Source organism: Arachis hypogaea, chromosome 17 (genome assembly GCF_003086295.3).
Source record: "Arachis hypogaea cultivar Tifrunner chromosome 17, arahy.Tifrunner.gnm2.J5K5, whole genome shotgun sequence".
NCBI classification, from domain to species: domain Eukaryota; kingdom Viridiplantae; phylum Streptophyta; class Magnoliopsida; order Fabales; family Fabaceae; genus Arachis; species Arachis hypogaea.
This window is the reverse complement of record NC_092052.1, coordinates 108,731,221-108,755,414: the sequence shown is the minus strand read 5'-3', so window position 1 is coordinate 108,755,414 and position 24,194 is coordinate 108,731,221. Positions and strand designations below refer to the sequence as shown.

Below are 24,194 nucleotides of genomic sequence, written 5' to 3'. Positions count from 1 at the left end.
CACGGACCATGAACCATGAACTTCTTAATAGCTGCATAAAGTCTAGGCATGTTAGTCTTATAAGGAATTTTAGCTGATATCACGCAGTCAATATCATTGGGTGATTTAGGCTTATATTGTGGTTGCATGAACAACAGAATGTGAGCATGTGGTAAACCTTGTTTTTGAAATTCAACTGTGCACACATCTGTATAAATAATTGACATCAAAATATGAACAAAAAAGTATAAGAATAATATATATATATATATATATATATATATATATATATATATATATATATATATATAACTTACATGCAGAAATATTGCCAAAGAACCTCCGATTCTTGAAATCCGATATCAACTCATCTAACTTGTAACACCCTAATTAGCCTAAGCTTTACCTCGCGTCGTAAAGCAAATGTTAATCAAAGGTTACGACAGTTCTAAACTCATACATATAATATATAGAAGAAAATAATATAATCTAGAAGTCCGATGAAGGATATAGCTCAAAAACAGGATTTGAAAAGCGCAAAACGTACTAACGGAGCTATTAACTTAAAGCGCAAGATATAGATAAGATATAGCAAAAGACAATAGTATAATATCATAGGAATCTAGCCACGGCTCGTAGAGTTTAAGCCGGCTAGCCATATATACAAACAAAACAAAACCTGAAGTTTAGAATAGCTTATACAAGTTTTGTTCTCTCAATACATGCATCTAGGCTAAAGTAAAATACAAAAGTGAGAGATGTATAACAAAATAACTAAAAGACATCCAAAATAGATAAGGATCCTCCGCTTTTATCACCATCCAAAGCAACTCACCGAGGTGGATTGCGACCTGCATATGAAAAACACAACAGAAATATGGTATGAGAACCGGGGGTTCTCAGTATGGTAACAGTGCCCAGTTATGTAGAACATAAGACCCTAGGATGCCAAAGGTAATCTTAGACTTCATATCCATCACAAGATTTCAATTTATATATATATATATATATATATATATATATATATATATATATATATATAAACATAAATAAACAAGGTACTCTATCGTAGGGAATTTCTATTCTAACCAACACCGCTGTCCCACAGCCTTCACCAACCTATCCTCCATACGATCCCATCGTCACCACCTTCTGAACCTCCTCAATCTCAGTAGAAATTACAATTAATTACAATGCAAGTAAAACACAAGTAGAAGCATATAAGGTAAGTAATTCAAGTAAGCAAATAGGCATGTTATGCAAATAGGCAAACCATTACAAGTAATCAAAGCATACAAACAGATAGAAGATGCACATGATGAATGCCTGCCCTATTAGCTGTGATATCACATTGTCGGTTCAACTACCAACCCGACATATCTCCATGGAGATGTTTCCCTTCGAAATCATCATTGGGAACCCCTGAGATATAGTGCTCGGATCACTGTCCAGGGTTTTGTGCCTGCACACTCTATTAATCCGAAGGGATGCGAGCGGGATACTCTTGCCAAGATCTCACATCTCAACGCAAGCGGGACGAACCACTGCTCTTATGCTACCGCCGCTACCTCGACAGGCGGGATCCAACTGCCGTCCCTGCCGGGCACATAACGTCTCATAATCTCAATTTAAAATAGTAGTTCAGTGATTTTTCATAAAACATTTTCAATACAACAATGATTTATCATTGCACATTCGAGTCCTCGACTCATCTCAACCACTGTCACATCAACATTTCCATTTCCGAGTCCTCGACTCATCACAACTACTGTCAATTCACATTTCGATTTCGAACTCAACAGTTCATCAGTTTTCAGTTCACATATCAGTCTACCTTCACACGCCATCAAACCATCCTTAGTACACCCGAAACCTAAGCCTCCGTTTGCTAATTTTTCATAATAATCATCAACTAAAACCCTTAGGTTATTTTCCATGTTCTCATGCCCAAAATTAAGCCAAAAAGCCTTAAAATGGTGTCACAAAAGCTTACAATCTTGTTGGGAAGGTGAAATAGTTGAAAACAAAGTTTAAATTTGAGAAACAAGGAGTGTGCGTACGCACAAGAGTGTGCGCGCGCATAAGAGTGTGTATACGCACAGGTACCAAATTTTACAAGGTCTGTTCACTCGCACAGGGTGTGCTAGCGCCTTCAACAGACTCCCCTTCCCAACTTGTACGTGCGCACAGGGCTGTGCACGCGCACAGGTTGTAAATTCTCATTGGTGTGTGCGCGCACAAGCTGTGCTAGCACTGCAACCAGAAAGCCCTTCCCTGCCTGTGCATATGCACAGGTCTGTGCGTGCGCACATGTTTAAAATTTTGCAGGGTTGTGCGTGAGCACATACCAGAAATCATAAAATTCTGTAACTTTGCAGAATTTCAGATATCAACACCAGTTTTTGAATGATCATAACTTCCTCTACAAAAATCCAAATTTTGCAAACTTTAAATCGATTTGAAGAGTTTTCAATAAGTTTTAAGTCTAAAGAAATTTCAACCAATTTCGAGGACTGAGACATAAGTTATGATAAGACAAAGTTCACCAAAATTCCATTTTTTACCAAAAGTGCACAAATACTCAATTTTTCCAAATTCTCAAGATACATCCAACTAACTCAATACCAAACTTTTATTTACAGCTTAATCTACCCTCTTGGGTCATAATTCACCATTCATATTAATTTTTCCATCACATTTCCTCATTCTCAACCTCAATTATCACATATACAACATATCAAACAATTTTCCACCAACACATTCACCAATCCTCATTTCATCAATATCAATCTTCATCATTAACTCATTCATGCTCCATATTAATAATAAAAATGCACATTCATATAGTTCATCATACATCAAATCCCAACATCATTATTTAACAACATCAACAACCATATCAATTCAACCTTATCCTATAGGTCACTAGTCTAAGTGTCCATGAATATTATATACTACATAGAGGAAACCGAAATCATACCTTGGCTGATTTCCAATATGCCCTCAACCCAAATTTGAGCACAAGCTAGGCTTCCAACCACAAGCAAGCCTCCAATATAACTCCAACAAGCACCAACAAGCTCCAAACTCACAATAATCAAACTATATACACATAAATCATGACAAATCAACCTAGGGCTCATTATAATTGAAATTTCACAAGGGTTCAAGACCTCTTACCTTTTTCAACAGCTTTGAAAGCCAAAATCCAATGATAAGCAATGATTAGAGTGAACCTAAACACCCAAAAATCATAAAACCTCACTTAATCAAAAGCCCTAAAACTCGAAATTTTGAAGAGAAGAACTGAGAGGATTTCGAGCTTTTCTTACTAGTTTCTTAGGTGGGTTTTGTAGAGCTCCTCGCAAGAAACGCGTGGCCACAAACGGTGCGGCGATCAGAGCTCTATAGCTCAAGATACGAGCTTGTGAAGTTGAGAGTGAATAGTATTTTCTTCTTCCTCTTCACTCTTTTCTTTTCTGTTGAGTGTGTGTGTTTAAGTGAGTGTTGTGCTGAAATTGGGCTCACTTAAGTGTTTATATATGTTGGGTTTGGGCCCAACTTGGGCCCAGTCCAACTCGTTAGCGTTTTTAGCCCGTTTGGGTCAAACTTTTAAAATTAATGCCCGGTTTTCGACTTCTATTATTTTTCTAAGGTTTTTAACCTTTTTCCATGGTTCTGAAAATCGAACCGGACCGGCCAGTTCAACCGGAATAATCGGGAACCGGTTACCTAACCGGTCCGGGTAAGGTCAGAAACCATCTGGCAAAAAACCGGTCAAACCGGTGGTTAACCGGTGAACCGGGAAAACCGTCCAGTTTTTTAGCGGTTTTTGGTTTGAAAGAAAAAATGCTAAACGGCGTCGTTGTCTCTTTAAAAAAAAAATTCATAAAAAGAAACCCGATCCCCAACGCACCCAACCCCATTCCTCTCTTCTCCTCACCTCTCTGAAACTGAACTGCAAATTTTAAATTGAAAGCACAAAGATCCCTAGCCCTCCAGCCACCGCAGCCACTGCGCCCCGCAGCCCCCAGATCCGCGCAACCACGCTTTATTGTCATCAACGAACTCATCTCCGCTGGGTAGAGGCGTCACGTTCGGAAGCTCCGTCGCCGTCGCAGGAGCTATGTCGCCGTTGTAGGAAGCTCCGTCTCCGTCCTAGGAAGCTGTGTCGCCGTCGTGTGGAAGCTCTGTGGCCGTCGTCTCCTCTGTTCGAGCGCGCTCTCTCTCTTTTCGCCGGTGTCTCTGTCTCCTTGGTCGTCGTTGTCTCTCCCTTTCCTCCTCGCCGCTGGTAAGCACTGTGGCTTGGATTTTGATAATATTGTGTTCGCTGGTGTCGCCTCCTCCTCCTCATCTCCTCTGTTTGCTGGCTTTACTGTTAATAATTGAGTTGCTGATTTAGGATTTGTCATTCTGAGTTACTGATTTTGTTAATTTGTGCTTATTTTGTTAAATTTTCTGGAAAGAATTTGTTGTTGATCCTCAGATATTGTGTTACTGATTTTGTGAATTTGTTATTTTATTCTGAGTTGCCAGTGTTTATGAAATTGGAGTTGATTATAATGATCCTCAGATTTTGAATTGCTCTTCTGTTGAATTTGGAGTCTGGTTTCTGGACAGAACTTTTGTTGCTGTTGCATTATTTTTTGGTTGATTGTAACCATTGTGAGTTGCTGTTTTTGTTTTTTTATTTTATTTTTGTTGATTATAATTATTCTGAGTTGTTTATTAGAATGATTTTGGAATAATTTGATATTTTTTGGATTAAGTCTGAGTGGTGGTTAATTATGATTTGTGATGAAGAGTTTCTTTATTTTGGTTTTACAAAGCATGAAACCCAGAACATCTCAGTTCTATTGGTAAAAAATTATAGGATGAAGATATAATTATATATGTTTAAAATTATATATAAATTTTTAATAATTTTTTTAATATTTAATTAAAACCGGTTGAACCCCGGTTGAACTCCGGTCGAACCAGTAAACCAATAAACCAGTGACCTTACCGGTTTATTGACTGGTCCGGTTCTCACAACCTTGCTGTTTTCACTTTTTCTCGTGCAGTACCGGGCAGACTTGAACCGGTTCAACCGGTTCGACTGCCGGTTCGCAGTTTTTCGCAATTTTTCGTAGAAAACACATTTTCTAACTCAGAAAAACCTACTGAGTCCAAAAATCACATTTAAATATTCAAATTCTCATTCTAAACTTTCGAATTCTATTTTGGGGCAATTAATTACTTAATTAAATGGTTAATTAAGCTCGGGTCTTACATTCTCCCCACCAAATAAGAAATTTTACCCTCAAAATTTAGTGATTACCTAAGAAAAGCTCGGGATAATCCTTTCGCATTTCGGACTCCAACTCTCAAGTATGCTCTTCTACTCCAGCTCGCTCTCAAGCTACTTTAACCAATGAAACTTCCTTTTCGTGTAACTTCTTTACACTAGTGTCATCAATTCTCACTGGCGTTACTTGGAAAGTCAAGTTCTTCCTCAACTCAACCGACTCAGGCTCTAGCACATGAGCCGCATCCGACGTGTACTTACGAAGCTATGACACGTGAAATACGTCATGCAAGTTAGACAGATGAGGTGGCAAGGCTACTTGATACGCCATTGGCCCGAATTGCCTTAGAATCTCAAACGGTCCAATGAACCTTGGATTCAACTTCTTGGTTTTGATCGCTCGTCCAATCCCAGTCATCGGTGTAACCTTCAAGAATACATGTTCTCCTACATCAAACTCCAATGGCTTCCTCCTCTAATCCACAAAGCTCTTCTGTCGACTCTGAGCAGTTAGAATTCTCTCTCGTATCTTCTTAATCTTCTTAGTAGTCTCTGCTATCAAATTAGGACCCAAAATACTCACTTCACCCGATTCATACCAACAAATTGGAGATTGGCACTTCCGTCTATATGATGAGCGGATAATTTATACGCTTTTTGGCATTATTTTTTACATAGTTTTTAGTATATTTTTATTAGTTTTTAAATAAAAATCACATTTTTGGACTTTACTATGAGTTTGTGTGTTTTTCTGTGATTTCAGGTAATTTCTGGTTGAAATTGAGGGACTTGAGCAAAAATCAGATTTAGAGGCTGAAGAAGGACTGCAGATGCTGTTGGATTCCGACCTCCCTGCACTCAAAGTGGATTTTCTGGAGCTACAGAAACCCAAATGGCGCGCTCTCAATTGCGTTGGAAAGTAGACATCTAGGGATTTTCAGCAATATATAATAGTCCATACTTTGCTCGAGTTTAGATGACGCAAACTGGCGTTCAACGCCAGCTTTCTGCCCTATTCTGGCGTTAAACGCCAGAAACACGTTACAAACTGGCGTTTAACTCCAAGGAAAACCTCTACACATGAAAGCTTCAATGCTCAGCTCAAGCACACACCAAGTGGGCCTGGGAGTGGATTTCTGCATCATTTACTTATTTCTGTAACCCTAGTAACTAGTTTAGTATAAATAGAACTTTTTACTATCATCTTAAGGGGACCTTTTGATCATCTTTAGATCATTTTGTACACGTTTAGGGGGCTGGCCATTCGGCCATGCCTGGACCTTGTTCTTATATATTTTCAACGGTAGATTTTCTACACACCATAGATTAAGGTGTGGAGCTCTGCTGTTCCTCATGAATTAATGCAAAGTACTATTGTTTTTCTATTCAACTCAAGTCTATTTCTTCTCTAAGATATTCATTCATACACAAAAACATGATGAATGTGATGATTATGTGACGCTCATCACCATTCTCACCTATGAACGCGTGCCTGACAACCACTTCCGTTCTACATGCAAACAAGCTTGAATGTGTATCTTAGCCTCCTGATCATGAGATCAGAGTCTTCGTGGTATAGGCTAGAATATTGGCGGCCATTCTTGAGATCTGGAAAGTCTAAACCTTGTCTGTGGTATTCCGAGTAGGATCTGGGAAGGGATGGCTGTGACGAGCTTCAAACTCGCGAGTGCTGGGCGTAGTGATGACAGACGCAAAAGGATTACTGAATCCTAGTCCAGTATGATCGAGAACTGACAGATGATTAGCCGTGCGGTGACAGCGTATTTTGGACCATTTTCACTGAGAGCACAGGATGTAGCCATTAACAACGGTGATGCCCAACATACAACTTGCCATAGAAAGGAGTATGAAGGATTGGATGAAAGCAGTAGGAAAGCAGAGATTCAGAAGGAACTAAGCATCTCCATACACTTATCTAAAATTCTCACCAATGAATTACATAAGTATCTCTATCTTTATTTTATATTTTATTTATCTTTTAATTATCAAATCTCTATAACCAATTGAATCCGCCTGACTGAGATTTACAAGGTGATCATAGCTTGCTTCAAGTCGACAATCTCCGTGGGATCGACCCTTACTCACGTAAGGTTTATTACTTAGACGACCCAGTACATTTGATGGTTAGTTGTGCGAAGTTGTGAAAAAGAACTAAGAATATGAACGTGTGCATTAAGTTTTTGGCGCCGTTACCAAAGAATGAACAATCACGATTTCGTGCACCAAGTTTTTGGTGCCGTTGCCGGGGATTGTTCGAGTTTGGACAACTGACGGTTCATCTTGTTGCTCAGATTAGGTAATTTTATTTTAATTTTAAGCTTTTTGTTTTTATTATTTTTAATTTTCGAAAAATTTTCAAAAAAAAAAATTTAAAAATAAATTATTCTATGGCTTCAGAATTTTTAAGATTGAATTCTAGAGTTTCACGATGATCTGTTGAAGTCTGGCTGGCTGTAAAGCCATGTCTAATCCTTTGGACCGAGGTTTCAACTATCATTAGAGAAGAGCTTCTTTGTCTTTCTCAGCAAATTAGCTGTTGTATGTAATGTTCTGCTGAAGCTTGGCTGGCCATTGGCCATGTCTTGTGTTTTGGACCGGAGCTTTCAATGAAAGCTTGGCTGGCTAATAAGCCATTTCTAATTCCTGGACCGGAGTTTTAGGCTGATATTGCATGATTCCTGGAATTCTCATTAAAAATTTTGAAATCCTTATTTTTCTTTTTCCAAATAATTTTTGAAAAAATCCAAAAAAATTTTAATAAAATCATGAAAACCAAAAATAATTTTGTGTTTCTTGTTTGAGTCTAGTGTCAATTGCATATTTTTAATTTTTCTTAAAAATTTTCGAAAACCCATGCATGGTGTTCTTCATAATCTTCAAGTTGTTCTTAATGATCTTCTTTGTTTGATCTTTGCATTTTCATGTTTTGTGTCTTTTCTTGTTTTTCATATGCATTTTCAATTTGTTAGTGTCTAAAGTTTGAAAATTTCTAAGTTTGGTGTCTTGCATATTTTTCTTTTCTTAAAAATTTTCAAAAATAAGTTCTTGGTGTTCATCTTGACATTCAAAGTGTTCTTACATGCATTATGTGTTTTGATTCACAATTTTCATGTTTTGAGTCTTTTTGTTGTTTTTCTCTTTCTTCATTAAAAATTCAAAAATAAAAAAAATTACTTTACTTATTTCACTCATAAATTTTCGAAAATTTGAGTTGACTTTTTCAAAACTTTTTAAAATTTAGTTGTTTATAATGAGTCAAATCAAATTTTCAATTTAAAAATTCTATCTTTTTCAAATCTTTTTCAAAAATCAAATCTTTTTCATTTTTTCTTTCATATTTTCGAAAATTTCAAATTGATTTTCAAAATTTTTCTTATTTTTGTTTCATATTTTCGAATTCATTACTAGCATTTAAATTCAAAAATTTTAAAGTTTTTACTTGCCTATTAAGAAAGGTTCATTCTTTAAATTTTAAAATCATATCTTTTAGTTTCTTGTTAGTCAAGTAATCAACTTTAATTTTCAAAAATTAAATCTTTTTAATTTCCTTTTTAAATCTTTTTCAAATTAAATTTCAATCATATCTTCTTCAATTTCAATCATATCTTTTTCAAAATCTTTTCCAACTTCTTATCTTTTCAAAATTGATTTTCAAATGTTTTTCGATTAATCTTATCTTGTTTGATTCTTATCTTTTTCAAAACTACCTAACTAATTCTCTCTCTAATTTTCGAAAACCTCTTCTCTCTTTTTCAAAATTCCTTTTTAATTAGCTAATTGTTTTAAATTTTTTTAATTTCATTTGTCTTTTTTATTTTCGAATTTTAACTTTAATTTTAAATTAAAAACAAAAATATTTTTGTTTTATTTTATTTTCGAATTCTTCCATCTCTCATCTCCTTCTAATTATTTATTTATTTACTAACACTTCTCTTCTACTCAAAAATTTGAACCAACTCTTCTCCTCTGTGTTCGAATTCTTATCTTTTCTTTCTTCCATCCTTCTCTTCTTATACTCATATAAGGAATCTCTATACTGTGACATAGAGGATTCCATATTTTTTTTTCTGTTCTCTTCTTTTTCATATGAGCAGGACCACGGATAAGAACATTATTGTTGAAACTGATCCTGAACCTGAAAGGACTCTGAAGAGGAAGCTAAGGGAAGCCAAAGCACAACTCTCTGAAGAAAATCTGACAGAAATTTTCGAAAAAGAAGGAGACATGGCCAAACCCAACAACAATGCAAGGAAGATGCTTGGTGACTTTACTGCACCAAATTTCAACTTACATGGAAGAAGCATCTCAATCCCTGCCATTGGAGCAAACAATTTTGAGCTAAAGCCTCAATTAGTTTCTCTAATGCAACAAAATTACAAGTTTCATGGACTTCCATCAGAAGATCCTTTTCAGTTCTTAACTGAATTCTTGCAAATCTGTGATACTGTTAAGACCAATGGGGTTGATCCCGAAGTCTACAGGCTTATGCTTTTCTCGTTTGCTGTAAGAGACAGAGCGAGAATATGGTTGGACTCTCAACCTAAAGATAGCCTGAACTCTTGGGATAAGCTGGTCACGGCTTTCTTAGCCAAGTTCTTTCCTCCTCAAAAGCTTAGCAAGCTTAGAGTGGATGTTCAAACCTTCAAACAGAAAGAAGGTGAATCCCTCTATGAAGCTTGGGAGAGATACAAGCAACTGACCAAAAAGTGTCCTTCTGACATGCTTTCAGAATGGACCATCCTGGATATATTCTATGATGGTCTGTCTGAATTATCTAAGATGTCATTGGACCATTCTGCAGGTGGATCCATTCACCTAAAGAAAACGCCTGCAGAAGCTCAAGAACTCATTGACATGGTTTCAAATAACCAGTTCATGTACACTTCTGAAAGGAATCCTGTGGGTAATGGGACGCTTTAGAGGAAGGGAGTTCTTGAAATTGATACTCTGAATGCCATATTGGCTCAGAATAAAATATTAACTCAGCAAGTCAATATGATTTCTTAAGAGTCTGAATAGATTGCAAGCTGCATCCAATAGTACTAAAGAAGCATCTTCTGAAGAAGAAGCTTATGATCCTGAGAACCCTGCAATAGCAGAGGTGAATTACATGAGTGAAGCCTATGGAAACACCTATAATCCCTCATGGAGAAATCATCCAAATTTCTCATGGAAGGATCAACAAAAGCCTCAACAAGGCTTTAATAATGGTGGAAGAAAGAGGTTTAGCAATAGCAAGCCTTTTCCATCATCCACTCAGCAACAGACAGAGAATTCTGAGCAGAATCCATCTAGCTTAGCAAATATAGTCTCTGATCTATCTAAGACCACTCTAAGTTTCATGAATGAAACAAGGTCCTCCATTAGAAATTTGGAGGCACAAGTAGGCCAGCTGAGTAAAAGAATCACTGAAACTCCTCCTAGTACTCTCCCAAGCAATACAGAAGAGAATCCAAAAAGAGAGTGCAAGGCCATTACCTTACTTGGTGTGGCCGAACCCAGAGAGGAGGAGGAGGACGTGAATCCTAGTGAGGAAGACCTCCTGGGACGTTCACTGACCAATAAGGAGTTTCCCTTTGAGGAACCAAAGGAATCTGAGGCTCATCTAGAGACCATAGAGATTCTATTGAACCTCCTTTTACCATTCATGAGCTCTGATGACTATTCTTTCTCTGAAGAGGATGAAGACATCAGTGAAGAGCAGGTTGCTAAATATCTAGGAGCCATCATGAAGTGGAATGCCAGTTTATTTGGTAATGATACTTAGGAGGATGAACCCCCCTTGTTCACCAATGAACTCAGTGAATTGATAAGGCAGACATTGCCTCAGAAGAAACCGGATCCCGAAAAGTTCTTCATACCTTGTACCATAGGCACCATGACCTTTGAGAAGGCTCTGTGTGATCTTGGGTCAGGGATAAATCTCATGCCACTCTCTGTAATAGAGAAACTGGGAATCCATGAGGTACAAGCTGCAAGAATCTCACTAGAGATGACAGACAAATTAATGAAACAGGCTTATGGATTAGTAGAGGACTTGTTAGTAAAGGTTGAAGGCCTTTACATCCCTACTGATTTCATAATCCTAGACACTGGGAAGGATGAGGATGAATCCATCATCCTTGGAAGACCCTTCCTAGCCACAGCAAAAGCTGTAATTGATGTGGACAGAGGAGAGTTGGTCCTTCAACTGAATGAGGACTACCTTGTATTTAAGACTCAAGGTTCTCTTTCTGTAACCATGGAGAGGAAGCATGAAAAGCTTCTCTCACTACAGAGTCAACCAAAGCCTCCACAGTCAAACTCTAAGTTTGGTGTTAGGAGGCCACAACCAAACTCTAAGTTTGGTGTTGAACCCCCACATTCAAACTCTAAGTTTGGTATTGGGAGGTCCCAACAATGCTTTGAACCTCTGTGAGGCTCCATCAAAGCTCACTGTCAAGCTATTGACATTAAAGAAGCGCTTGTTGGGAGGCAACCTAATGTTATTTAATTATATCTATTTATTTTCCATTGCTATTTTATGTTTTCTTTAGGTTGATGATCATGAAATAACTGAAAAATCAAAAACAGAATGAAAAACAGCATTAAAAATAGCTCACCCTGGAGGAAGAGCTTACTGGCATTTAAACGTCAGTAAGAAGCATCAAACTGGCGTTTAACGCCAGAAAGAAGCATCAAGCTGGCGTTAAATGCCAGAAACAAGCACCAGACTGGCGTTTAACACCAGACATACATTCTAAGAGCGTTTTGCACGCCTAATTGGAGCAGGGATGCTAAGTCCTTGACCCCACAGGATCTCCACCTACCCTACCTCTTCTCCTCTCCTCTTAACACCTTTCCATAACACTCTTCCCCAAAATAACCTCCACCAATCACCTCCATTACTCCTCCAAAACCATCATACAACCCGCCTACACCCACCCACTCAAATTCAAACCATCACTCCTTCCTTTTCACACATCATAACCACCTAAAACCCCCCTTGGCAGAACCATTCACACACCTCCATCTTCTCCATCTCTTCTTCTTCTCATCCTTTCTTTCATCTTTTGCTCGAGGACGAGCAAACCTTTTAAGTTTGGTGTGGTAAAAGCATTGCTTTTTATTTTTCCATAACCATTAATGGCACCTAAGGCCGGAGAAACCTCTAGAAAGAGGAATGGGAAGGTAATTGCTTCCAACTCTGAGTCATGGGAGATGGAGAGATTCATGTCAAAAGCCCATCATTAAGAAAAGGATGGAGCAAACAAGAGAGCCCACTCACGGACCTCAACAAGAGCATGAGGAAATTCCTCACCATGAAATCCCTGAGATGCCTCAAGGGATGCACTTTCCTCCACAAAACTATTGGGAGCAAATCAACACCTCCCTAGGAGAATTAAGTTCCAACATGGGACAAATAAGGATGGAACACCAAGAGCACTCCATCATTCTCCATGAGATTAGAGAAGATCAAAGAGCTATGAAAGAGGAGCAATAAAGACAAGGAAGAGACATAGAGGAGCTCAAGAGCACCATTGGTTCTTCAAGAAGAGGAAGACGCCACCCTCACTAAGGTGGACCCGTTCCTTAATCTCCTTGTTCTTATTTTCCTGTTTTTCGTTTACTATGCTTTATGTTTATGTTTGTGTCTTATTACATGATCATTAGTATTTAAGTGTCTATGCCTTAAAGTTATGAATGTCTTATGAATCCATCACCTTTCTTAAATGAAAAATGCTTTAATTACAAAAAGAACAAGAAGTACATGAATTTTGAATTCATCCTTGAAATTAGTTTAATTATTTTGATGTGGTGACAATACTTTTTGTTTTCTGAATGAATGCTTGAACAGTGCATATGTCTTTTGATATTGTTGTTTATGAATGTTAAATATGTTGGCTCTTGAAAGAATGATGAAAAGGAGAAATGTTATTGATAATCTGAACAATCATAAAATTGATTCTTGAAGCAAGAAAGGCAGTGAATACAAAAGCTTGCGAAAAAAAAGGAAAAGAAAAATGGCAAAAAAAAAAAAGAAAAAAAAAAGAGAGAAAAAAAGAAGAAAAAGCAAGCAGAAAAAGCCAAAAATTCTTTAAACCAAAAGGCAAGAGCAAAAAGCTAATAGCCCTTAAAACTAAAAGGCAAGGGTAAAAAGGATCCAAGGCTTTGAGCATTAATGGATAGGAGGGCCTAAAGGAATAAAATCCTGGGCTAAGCGGCTAAACCAAGATGTCCCTAACCATGTGCTTGTGGCGTAAAGGTGTCAAGTGAAAACTTGAGACTGAGCGGTTAAAGTCGATGTCCAAAGTAAAAAGAAGAGTGTGCTTAAGAACCCTGGACACCTCTAATTGGGGACTCTAGCAAAGCTGAGTCACAATCTGAAAAGGTTTACCCAGTTTTGTGTCTGTGGCATTTATGTATCCGGTGGTAATACTGGAAAACAAAGTGCTTAGGGCCACGGCCAAGACTCATAAAGTAGCTGTGTTCAAGAATCAACATACTGAACTAGGAGAATCAGTAACACTATCTGAATTCTGAGTTCCTATAGATGCCAATCATTCTGAACTTCAAGGGATAAATTGAGATGCCAAAACTGTTCAGAGGCAAAAAGCTACTAGTCTCGCTGATCTGATTGGAGCTAAGTTTCATTGATATTTTAGAATTTATAGTATATTCTCTTCTTTTTTATCCTATTTGATTTTCAGTTGCTTGGGAACAAGCAACAGTTTAAGTTTGGTGTTGTGATGAGCGGATAATTTATACGCTTTTTGGCATTGTTTTTTACATAGTTTTTAGTATGATTTAGTTAGTTTTTAGTATATTTTTATTAGTTTTTAAATAAAAATCACATTTCTGGACTTTACTATGAGTTTGTGTGTTTTTCTATGATTTCAGGTAATTTCTGGCTGAAATTGAGGGACTTGAGCAAAAATCAGATTCAGAGGCTGAAGAAGGACTGCAGATGCTGTTGGATTCTTACCTCCCTGCACTCAAAAGTGGATTTTCTAGAGCTACAGGAGTCCAAATGGCACGCTCTCAATTGCGTTGGAAAGTAGACATCTAGGGCTTTACATCAATATATAATATTTCATGCTTTGCTCGAGTTTAGACAACGCAAACTGGCATTCAACGCCAGCTTTCTGCCCTATTCTGGCGTTAAACGCCAGAAACAGGTTGCAAAGCAGAGTTAAATGCCAGAAACACGTTACAAACTGGCGTTTAACTCCAAGGAAGACCTCTACATGTGAAAGCTTCAATGCTCAGCCCAAGCACACACCAAGTGGGCCCGGGAGTGGATTTCTGCATCATTTACTTATTTCTGTAACCCTAGTAACTAGTTTAGTATAAATAGAACTTTTTACTATCATCTTAAGGGGACCTTTTGATCATCTTTAGATCATTTTGTACACATTTAGGGGACTGGCCATTCGGCCATGCCTGGACCTTGTTCTTATGTATTTTCAACGGTAGAGTTTCTACACACCATAGATTAAGGTGTGGAGCTCTGCTGTTCCTCATGAATTAATGCAAAGTACTATTATTTTTCTATTCAACTCAAGCCTATTTCTTCTCTAAGATATTCATTCGTACACAAAAATATGATGAATGTGATGATTATGTGACGCTCATCACCATTCTCACCTATGAACGCGTGCCTGACAACCACTTCTGTTCTACATGCAAACAAGCTTGAATGTTGAGATTAGAGTCTTCGTGGTATAGGCTAGAATTATTGGCAGCCATTCTTGAGATCCGAAAAGTCTAAACCTTATCTGTGATATTCCGAGTAGGATCTGGGAAGGGATGGCTGTGACGGGCTTCAAACCCGTGAGTGCTGGGCGTAGTGACAGACGCAAAAAGGATTACTAAATCCTATTCCAGTATGATCGAAAACCCACAGATAATTAGCCGTGCAGTGACAGCACATTTTGGACCATTTTCACTGAGAGGACGGGATGTTGCCATTGACAATGGTGATGCCCAACATACAGCTTGCCATAGAAAGGAGTATGAAGGATTAGATGAAAGCAGTAGGAAAGCAGAGATTCAGAAGGAACTAAGCATCTCCATACACTTATCTGAAATTCTCACCAATGAATTACATAAGTATCTCTATCTTTATTTTATATTTTATTTATCTTTTAATTATCAAATCTCTATAACCAATTGAATCCACCTGACTGAGATTTACGAGGTGACCATAGCTTGCTTCAAGCCGACAATCTCCGTGGGATCGACCCTTACTCACGTAAGGTTTATTACTTGGACGACCTAGTGCACTTGCTGGTTAGTTGTGCGAAGTTGTGAAAAAGAACTAAGAATATGAACGTACACATTAAGTTTTTGGCGCCGTTACCAAGGAATGAACAATCACGATTTCGTGCACCACTATACAAGGCCTCATTCGGAGCCATCCCAATGCTCGTATGAAAGATGTTGTTGTACGCAAACTCCACTAATGGCATGTAACGGTCCCAACTTCTGGGTTGATCCAATACACACACCCTCAGCATATCTTCCAACGTCTGAATAGTTCTTTCCGATTGTCCGTAAGTTTGCGGATGATATGTGGTACTGAGACATAGCTTCATACCGAAAGGTCTTTGAAAAGCTCCCCAAAACCTTGATGTAAATCGGGGATCACAGTCCAAGACTATGCTCAATGACACACCATGCAACTTTACTATCTCCTTGATATACAATCTCGCCAACTCCTCCATAGAACAATTCACTCGGATAGGCAGGAAATGAGTAGATTTGGTTAAGCGATCCACGATCACCCAAATTGCATCAAATTCCGACCTAGTCCTCGGTAAACCGGTCACAAAATCGATTACAATTCCTTTCCACTTCCAATGAGGAATCTCAAGTGGCTGTAACATCCCCGATGGTTTCTGATGCTCTATCTTCACTTTCTGACACGTCAGGCACTTGGATACCACGATTGCTACATCACCTTTCATCCCAGGCCACCAGAACATCTTCTTTAAGTTGTAGTACATCTTTCGTACTTCCGGGATGAATAGAAAACCCACTATTGTGAGCTTCCGACAATAAGTCTTGCCTCAAACTCCCAACATCTGGTATACAAATTCTTCCCTTGTATCTCCATAATCCTTCACCATCCTTAGTGAATTCTACACGCCTCTTATCACCAACTGGTTGAAACAATTGTTGAAGCTTTTGCTCATCTTGCTGAGCCTTCTGAATCTCTGTTTTAAAGGTACTCGAGATCTATAACTAATTCAAGCAAGCTCTTCCGACAACTTCACCAATGTCTAACTTAAGATCCACAAACTTATCCACTAGCTCTTCTTCCTTAATCCTCATCCAAGCTATTGTTAAGGACTTCCGACTAAAAGTGTCTGCTACCACATTCGCCTTTCCCAGGTGATAACTCAACTCAAAATCATAATCTTTAAGCAACTCCATCCACCTTCTCTGGTGCATATTAAGCTCTTTTTGATCAAAGATGTACTTGAGACTCTTATAATCAGAAAAGACGCTAAACCTTACTCCGTACAAGTGGTGTCTCCAAATCTTCAATGCAAACACAATCGCCACTAATTCCAAATCATGAGTTGGGTAATTTACCTCATGCGTTCTTAGCTGACGCGATGCATAAGCCACCATATTCCGGTGTTGCATCAACACGCAACCTAAATCCTTCAGTGATGCATCACAATATACTTCAAACGGTTCATGCGGTTCCGATAAGATTAGAACAGGTGCTAAAGTTAATTTCTGCTTCAAATTTTGAAAACTCTCTTCACACTCTGACGTCCACACAAATGGCACTTCCTTCCTTATCAACTTAGTCATCGGTAGTGCTATCCGGGAAAATCCTTCAATAAATCTTTGGTAATATCCAGCTAAGCCCAAGAAGCTTCGGACTTCTGTCATCGTCGTTGGTCTTTCCCATTCCATTACCGCTTCTACCTTCGAAGGGTCTACGGCTATTCCTCCTTTGCTCACCACGTGACCTAAGAACTTTACTTCCTCCTTCCAAAATTTACACTTCGACAACTTAGCATACAACTTCTGCTCTTTTAAGATTTGCAACACAATCCTCAGGTGTTCCTCATGCTCCTTTACCGTCTTAGAGTAAACCAAGATGTCATCTATGAAAACCACCACGAATTTGTCTAAAAAGGGACGAAAGACTCTGTTCATGTAATCCATGAAAATAACAGGTGCATTTGTTAACCCAAAGGACATCACCGCAAACTCGTAGTGTCCACAGCGTGTCCTAAACATAGTCTTAGAGATATCATCCTCTTTCACTCTTATTTGGTGGTAACCGGATCTCAAATCAATTTTGGAAAACGCCCCAGCTCCTTGCAGTTGATCCATTAAGTCATCTATCCGTGGCAGCGGGTACTTATTCTTCACAGTTACTTTGTTCAACTGTCGGTAGTCCACACGCAGTCGCACTCGTCCATCCTTCTTTTTCACCAATAAAATTGATGCTCCGTACGGTGATACACTCGGTCGAATGAACCTCTTGTTCAGAAGCTCTTCCAACTGAGCCTTTAGTTCAGCCAGTTCTATCGGAGCCATCCTATATGGCGCAATCGACACTGGTCCATCTCCCGACACCAATTCAATCGCAAATTCAATCTCCCTCTGACGTGAAAATTCAGGAATATCTTCCGGGAATACCTCCGGAAAGACTCTAACTACCAGAATTTGATCTAGTTCCTGATTATCACCTAACGTGTTTGTAGCCAACAGAATATAACCCTGACGCTTTTCTCCACTACAGTACACCATTACAGAGTTCAGGTAGTAACCTTCAGCTATCACTGCTCCCTTTTCTCCTTCTGGCATAAACTGAATTGACCCCTCAAAGCAATCCAACAAAACTCGGTTCTTTGACAACCAATCAAATCCCAAAATCATCTCCAACCCAACCATTGGTAAACTGATCAAATTATTCATGAAGTCTCTACCCTCAAGCTTGAAACCTACTTGCCTACACCCTGACCTAGTTATGACCGTCTGATGCGGAGTATGTACATGTAGATCAAATGCTAACTCTGACACTTTCAAGCCTAGTTCCTCAACTTTAGCAAACGAAATAAATGAATGCGATGCTCCAGTATCATATAATGCAATTAAGGTCTTATCACCAACTAAACATATACCTCTCATCAAAGGATCTGCCTTAGAAGCATCCTTGGCGTTCACAGCAAAGACTCGACCTTGATGCTGACTCTGGCCCACATTCGGGTTCCTCCCACGAGTGCAATCCCTCGCAATGTGGCCAGGCAATCCACAGTTGAAAAACCACATAAACCAATCTTGCACGAGTCATATGGGTGAAAACGTCCACAACGCACACAAGTCAAATCTGGAGAAATCTTACTCTGATTTCCTCTCCCTTTGCCACGTTGAAACTGATCCTGAGTGTTCTTTCTGAAGCCTCCTTGACCTTGAGGCGCATATCCTTCTCTCTTGAAACTTTGACCCATTGGATGAAAATACTTGCCACGTCCCCGACTAGAACTCCCTCCGTGAGTTTTCTTGGATGAAGCTACCATCTTAGCATACTCTTCCACCACTCTCGCCTTGTTCACCAAGTCAGAAAAACTACAAATATCCATTGGAGCCATAGCAGTCATAATGTTGTCCTTCAAGCCTCTTTGGTACTTGATACACTTCCAACTTTCATAGGTTTTCGGGGCACCCTGACATACCCTAGAAAACCTACAAAGCTCCTCAAACTTGCTTGTGTAGTCTACCACTGACAAGGAACCTTGCTTCAGCTGCATCAGTTCTATCTCCTTCGCTTCCCTTGCAGACTCAGGAAAGTACTTCTTGTAGAAGGCCGTCTGGAATACATCCTAAGGTATGTCGGCATTCTGAAGCTGTAGCATTCGGCACTCTGCTTGCCACCAGTGTTGAGCCTCTCCTACCAGCTGATAAGCAACAAATTCAACATATTGATTATTCGGAACGTGCTGCGCCTGTAAAGCATGCTCCATGGCCTAAAACCAGTAGTCCGCTTCAGTAGGATTATTTGATCCTCGAAAAATTAGTAGATGAACCTTGAGAAAAGTCACCAAGGTCATCGGGGCACCTCCTGCATTATCTCCATTTCCCTCAGCATTATCATTCACATTCCCTTCACCATTTTTGTTGCCATTTTCGGCTGGTTGGCCTAACCTCTGCACAGCTTGCAGAGTCACAGCAGCATTAGCCTCCATAGTATTCGCAAGGTTTGCCATGGCCGCCATGAATTCGGTGGTGCATGAAATTGTGATCCTTGACAACGGCGCCAAAAACTTGGTGCTCGGAACGTAATTCACACACTTTGTCACAACTTCGCACAACTAACCAGCAAGTGCACTGGGTCGTCCAAGTAATAAACCTTACGTGATTAAGGGTCGATCCCACAGAGATTGTCGGCTTGAAGCAAGCTATGGTCACCTTGTAAATCTCAGTCAGGCGGATTCAAATGGTTATAGAGTTTTAATAATTAAAAGATAAATAAAACGTAAAATGGGATAGAGATACTTATGTAATTCATTGGTGAGAATTTCAGATAAGCATATAGAGATGCTTTCGTTCCTCCTGAACCTCTGCTTTCCTGTTGTCTTCATCCAATCCTTCCCACTCCTTTCTATGGCAAGCTTTGTGTAGGACATCACCGTTGTCAATGGCTACTTCCCATCCTCTCAGTGAAAATGGTCCAAGATGCACTATCACCGCACGACTATTCATCTGTCGGTTCTCGATCATACTGGAATAGGATTCAGTAATCCTTTTGCGTCTGTCACTACGCCCAGCACTCGCGAGTTTGAAGCTCGTCACAGCCATCCTTCCCAGATCCTACTCGGAATACCATAGACAAGGTTTAGACTTTTCGGACTTCAAGAATGGCCGCCAATAGTTCTAGCCTATACCACGAAGACTCTGATCTCATGATCAGAATGCTAAGAGATACACATTCAAGCTTTTTTGCATGTAGAACAGAAGTGTTTGTCAGGCACGCGTTCATAAGTGAGAATGATGATGAACGTCACATAATCATCACATTCATCATATTCTTGAGTGCGAATAAATATCTTAGAGAAGAAATAGGCTTGAATTGAATAGAAAAACAGTAGTACTTTGCATTAATTCATGAGGAACAGCAGAGCTCCACACCTTAATCTATGGTGTGTAGAAACTCTACCGTTGAAAATACATAAGTGATAATGGTCCAGGCATGGCCGAATTTCCAGCCTCCCAAAGAGGGTTCAATCATCAAAACATGATCAAAAGATGTCTAACACAATAGTAAAAAGTTCTATTTATACTAAACTAGTTACTAGGGTTAAAGGAATGAGTAATTGATGCAGAAATTCATTTCCCGGTCTACCTGGTGTGTGCTTGGGCTGAGCATTGAAGCTTTCACGTACAGAGGTCTTTCTTGGAGTTAAACGCCAGTTTGTAACCTATTTCTGGCGTTTAACTCTGCTTTGCAACCTGTTTCTGGCGTTTAACTCCAGAATAGGGCAGAGAGCTGGCGTTGAACGCCAGTTTGCGTCGTCTAAACTCGAGCGAAGCATGGACTATTATATATTGCTGGAAAGTCCTGGATGTCTACTTTCCAACGCAATTAAAAGCGCCATTTGGACTCTTGTAGCTCCAAAAAATCCACTTTGAGTGCAGGGAGGTCAGAATCCAACAACATCTGCAGTCCTTCTTCAACCTCTGAATCTGATTTTTGCTCAAGTCCCTCAATTTCAGCCAAAAATTACCTGAAATCACAGAAAAACACACAAACACATAGTAAAGTCCAGAAATGTGATTTTTATTCAAAAACTAATAAAAATATACTAAAAACTAACTAAATTATACTGAAAACTATGTAAAAACAATGCCAAAAAGCGTATAAATTGTCCGCTCATCACAACACCAAACTTAAATTGTTGCTTGTCCTCAAGCAACTGAAAATCAAATAGGATAAAAAGAAGAGAATATACTATAAATTCCAAAATATCAATGAAACTTAGCTCCAATCAGATGAGCGGGACTAGTAGCTTTTTGCCTCTTGAATAGTTTTGGCATCTCACTTTATCCCTTGAAGTTTAGAATGATTGGCATCTATAGGAACTTAGAATTCAGATAGTGTTATTGATTCTCTTAGTTCAGTATGTTGATTCTTGAACACAGCTACTTTATGAGTCTTGGCCGTGGCCCTAAGCACTTTGTTTTCCAGTATTACTACCGGATACATAAATGCCACAGACACATAACTGGGTGAACCTTTTTAGATTGTGACTCAGCTTTGCTAAAGTCCCCAATTAGAGGTGTCCAAGGTTTTTAAGCACATTCTTCTTTTGCTTTGGACCTTGACTTTAACCGCTCAGTCTCAAGTTTTCACTTGACACCTTCACGCCACAAGCACATGGTTAGGGACAACTTGGGTTAGTCGCTTAGGCCAGGATTTTATTCCTTTAAGACCTCCTATCCACTGATACTCAAAGCCTTGGATCCTTTTTACCCTTGCCTTTTGGTTTTAAGGGCTATTGGCTTTTTGCTCTTGCCTTTTGGTTTAAAGAGCTTTTGGCTTTTTCTGCTTGCTTTTTCTTTTTCTTTTTTTTTTGCCATTTTTCTTTTCTCTTTTTTTTTCGCAAGCTTTTGTATTTACTGCTTTTTCTTGCTTCAAGAATCAATTTTATGATTTTTTAGATTATCAAATAATATTTCTCCTTTTTCATCATTCTTCAAGAGCCAACAATTTTAACATTCATAAACAACAATTTCAAAAGACATATGCACTGTTCAAGCATTCATTCAGAAAACAAAAAGTATTGTCACCACATCAAAATAATTAAACTAGTTTCAAGGATGAATTCGAAACCTTGTACTTCTTGTTCTTTTGTTTTTAGAACATTTTTTATTTAAGAGAGGTGATGGATTCATAGGACATTCATAACTTTAAGGCATAGACACTTAGACACTAATGATCATATAGTAAAGATACAAACATAAATAAACATGAAGCATAATAAACGAAAAACAGGAAAATAAGAACAAGGAGATTAAGGAACGGGTCCACCTTAGTGAGGGTGGCGTCTTCCTCTTCTTGAAGAACCAATGGTGCTCTTGAGCTCCTCTATGTCTCTTCCTTGTCTTTGTTGCTCCTCCCTCATAGCTCTTTGATCTTCTCTAATCTCATGGAGAATGATGGAGTGCTCTTGGTGTTCCACACTTAGTTGTCCCATGTTGGAGCTTAATTCTCCAAGGGAAGTGTTGATTTGCTCCCAATAGTTTTGTGGAGGAAAGTGCATCCCCTGAGGCATCTCAGGGATTTCATAGTGAGGAATTTCCTCATGCTCTTGTTGAGGTCCATGATCTCTTGTTTGCTCCATCCTTTTCTTAGTGATGGGCTTGTCCTCTTCAATGAGGATGACTCCCTCTATGTTAATTCCAGCCGAATTGCAGAGGTGGAAAATGAGGTGAGGAAATGATAACCTTGCCAAAGTAGAGGATTTGTCAGCCACCTTGTAGAGTTCTTGAGGTATAATCTCATGAACTTCCACTTCCTCCCCAATCACGATACTATGGATCATGATGGCCCGGTCTATAGTAACTTCAGACCGGTTGCTAGTAGGAATGATTGAGCGTTGAATAAACTCCAACCATCCTCTAGCTACAGGCTTAAGGTCCAGTCTTCTCAATTGAACCGGCTTACCTCTTGAGTCAACTTTCCATTGAGCTCCTTCCACACATATGTCCATAAGGACTTGGTCCAACCTTTGATCAAAGTTGACCCTTCTAGTGTAGGGGCGTGCGTTTTCTTCCATCGTTGGCAAGTTGAACGCCAGCCTTACATTTTCCGGACTGAAATTTAAGTATTTCACCCAAACCATGGTAAGCCAATGCTTTTGGATTCGGGTTCACACTTTGATCATGGTTCCTAGTGATCCATGTGTTTGTATAGAACTCTTGAACCATTAAGATCCCGACTTGTTGAATGGGGTTGGCGAGGACTTCCCAACCTCTTTTTCGAATCTCATGTCGGATCTTCGGATACTCATTCTTTTTGAGCTTGAAAGGAACCTCATGGATCACTTTTTTCTTGGCCACAACTTCATAGAAGTGGTCTTGATGGACCTTTGAGATGAATCTCTCCATCTCCCATGACTCAGAGGTGGAAGTAATTGCCTTCCCTTTCCTCTTTCTTGAGGTTTCTCTGGCCTTAGGTGCCATTAATGGTTATGAAAAAACAAAAAGCTATGCTTTTACCACACCAAACTTAAAATGTTTGCTCGTCCCCGAGCAAAAGAAGAAAGAAAGAAGGAAAAAAAGAAAAATAGAGGAGAGGGAGAGAGGTGTGTATTCGGCCAAGGAGAAGAAGAAAGGGTTGTGTTGTGTGAAAATGAAGAAGGAAATATGGGTTTATATAGGAGTGGGGAAGGTTTAGGGTTCGGCCATTAGGGTTGGGTTTGGAAGGGAGAAGAGTTTAAATTTTGGAGGTAGGTGGGGTTTTTGGGGAAGAGAGGATGGATGTGAGTGGTGAAGAGGTGATGGGGAAGAGTGATTGAGGTGATTGGTGAAGGGTATTTGTGGAAGAGAGTTATGAAAAGGTGTGAAGAGGAGAGAAGAAAATATGGGGATCCTGTGTGGTCCACAGATCCTGAGAGAATCCTGTTGGGTCCACAGATCCTGTGGGTTCAAGGACTTAACATCCCTGCTCCAATTAGGCGTGTAAAACGCCCTTAGCATGCATGTCTGGCGTTAAACTCCAGTCTGGTGCTTGTTTCTGGCGTTTAACGCCAGCTTGATGCTTCTTTCTGGCGTTAAACGCCAGTAAGTTCTTCCTCCAGAGTGAGCTGTTTTTAAAGCTATTTTTCATTCTGTTTTTGATTTTTCAGTAGTTTTTGTGACTCCACATGATCATCAACCTAAAATAAATAAATAAAAT

At 39.1% G+C, this 24,194-nt stretch overlaps 1 non-coding gene across 1 annotated transcript; it reads right to left on the bottom strand.

Moving 5' to 3' along the window:
- Window positions 1-9,904: 9,904 nt before the first annotated feature.
- Window positions 9,905-10,012, bottom strand: LOC112768812 (small nucleolar RNA R71). Its single transcript, XR_003186199.1, has one exon. It is a non-coding gene; the product is annotated as a small nucleolar RNA R71 (small nucleolar RNA).
- Between the last annotated feature and the right edge of the window lie 14,182 nt (window positions 10,013-24,194).